The following is a 2,650-nucleotide window of genomic DNA, read 5'->3' as shown; positions in this document are numbered from 1 at the left end:
AGCACTCGCAAAAATAATACTTGTATACATTTTAAATACATGATGTATACTTACATATACATGTTTACTGCATATTGCAGTTAGTGTAGTTATTTATTTTATTTTGGTTTTTATTTATTCATTATATATTTTAGAGAGTATGATTACATGTATAATATTTTTTGCATCCTATTACACAGAACATAGATTTGCCTATGTATTATACATCATTCCTGAGACCCAGGACATTCACTGATAAGGAAAACAAGTGGGACAATTGCCTTCTTCCACCAGGATTAAGTTTTTGGCAGTTCTGTGATTTGAACTCTGGGCCTAGAAGGCCCATTTCATGAATAAGTCAATGTTAGCCCACCAGTCTGATGCAAGTGAAGTTGTCGGGCAAATTTGAGGATCTGAGATGAAGCCCTAGGAGTGGCCAATATATAAACAGATAGATGTGTAGATTGCAGCGTGTATGTGTATTTACATAGGTATAATAATCTATAAGTAAAGTTATATAGAGAGACAGACATTTATGTAGATTCTAGTGTATAACTCTATATAAAGAATGATGACCTATATATTACTTTTATATATTCTATTACTATGAATTATTTGGTCTAAAATTATGTCTCCATTAATTAATCACGGTAGGAGACTTAATAAAATATTAATTAAATTAATCAATGACCTATATTTATTGTGTACAAACTTATACTATAATGACTAGCTAATTAGTAGTTCAATTGGTACATTACAAAGATTCTGTTATTGTTCCTATAGAAAGGAACGAGTAGGTGAAAGTCCCAGGATCAAACTGAGGGCCTAGGTGTCTTGGTTGTGCTCAGGCTTCACTGTCAGCCCACCAGCCTTCGGCCATGCAAGGACATGTACAATATTCAAGCCAACGCATTGAGAGCCAGGATGGTCACAGTGCAAAGGAAACAAAGGTAAAACTGTTGTCTAAAACTTCCTGGGTTTAACTCCTCCAACTTGCTTGGTTTATTTATTTATTTATTTTTTTGCCAGAGCTGGGAGTTGAACTCAGGTCGTAGGATCCCTGGATCATCTGTGGGTGTAAAAGCTGCACCTCAGCCTAGGGTAATCAAGGCTGAGGCAGAGTTGTGGCGACCTGAGTTCAAGCCCCGTGCCTGCCCTCCCAAAAAAGTTAAGGTCCTGCCTAGGAGTTTGGGCCATTTTATCTGCCTTACCTGGAATTTGAACTCAGGGCCTGGGTAACACTCTTGTGCTCTGGGTAAAGTGAAAGCTAACCTCCTAGAAGAAAAAAAAAATCCGGAGCATTTTTCATTGTGTGAATTAGAGCCCTAAAAATGGCAAAAAATAATATTTATATACATGTATAATATATATCTTATATATGTATTTGCATAGATATTACATATTGTATCTAGGTCACAATATTTCCACAGAAAGGAAATCAGGTCAACATTGGCTTCTTACTCCACCTATTGTCTTCGACACTCCTGGGATTTGAACTAAGGGCCTGGAATGTCTAATTCATCAAGGGGTCAGTATAAGCACAGCAGCCTCAAACAAATTCAATGCCAGGCAGTTCTCAGGACCTGAGTTCTAGCCCCAGGAGTGGTCAATATATAAATAGATAGATGTCCAAATTGCTGCAAATATGTGTATATAAGTATATATAGTGAGAGAAAGAGAGAGATGTATATGTATATTCCACTGTACATTTAAATATAAATATATTTATAGAATGTGAGATATCTATATATTATTAAATTACATGTAATATATTACTAATAATTATTAGGTATTAAATTATGCCTCCATTTAATGAAGTATCATGGATTAAGGCACAATAAAGTGCTTCCTTGTGTAAATGGAGCTCAGGGACAATTTCAAGTCTCATAGTTCAAGCCTCAGGATCTGCACTAAAAAAAAAGAGCCAGTAACTACATGTGTCTGTGAATATATGCATGTATTTCTATCAGTGAACATCCATAGCCGTTATGAAGAATCGCAACCAGCTAACAAATTTGCTTTGAATAGAATGATGTCACAGCACAGAGAGTGCTTTCAAGACAGTACAAGTTCCTAGTCAAAGAAATTTAAGACCGTGGCTTGGAATTTGCACCATTTTTCTGACAGGCCTGGGATGTCAACTCAGGGTCTGATTAACTCTCTGGCACTGTTGGGGAGGGGAAACTCACCATCGTTGAAGACAAGAATTTCAGACCAGTTTCCAGGGCCTGAATTAAAACACCAGCACTGGAAAAAATAATATTCATAAATGAGATCTATTTACATGCATGTGTTTACTCCCTATGACATTTATTACCCTTATTTATTTTATATTTATTTTAATTAGTATTATTACATATATAACATTTATTTCATTTATTACATCTTATGACATGGATTTATTTGCATATAGAGTATACATCATACAGAAACCCAGGACTGTCACAGAGAAGGAAAAAAATGGGTCAAAATTGGCTTTTGACTCCACATATAAACTTTTGGCCATGCTGGGATTTGAACTCACAGCCCACAATGCACAAATCATGAATTGGTCAATTGTAAAACAAAAGCCTTTGGAAAACTGAACTGCCAGCCACTTCTGAGGATCTGTGATCAAGCAATAGTAGTGGCGGATAGATAGATAGATAGATAGATAGATAGATAGATAGAT

This window comes from Dipodomys spectabilis, unplaced genomic scaffold (assembly GCF_019054845.1).
Source record: "Dipodomys spectabilis isolate Male_0828 unplaced genomic scaffold, ASM1905484v1 ptg000487l, whole genome shotgun sequence".
Taxonomy (NCBI): Eukaryota; Metazoa; Chordata; class Mammalia; order Rodentia; family Heteromyidae; genus Dipodomys; species Dipodomys spectabilis.
The sequence above is the reverse complement of the archived record's forward strand: the minus strand, read 5'-3'. Positions refer to the sequence as shown.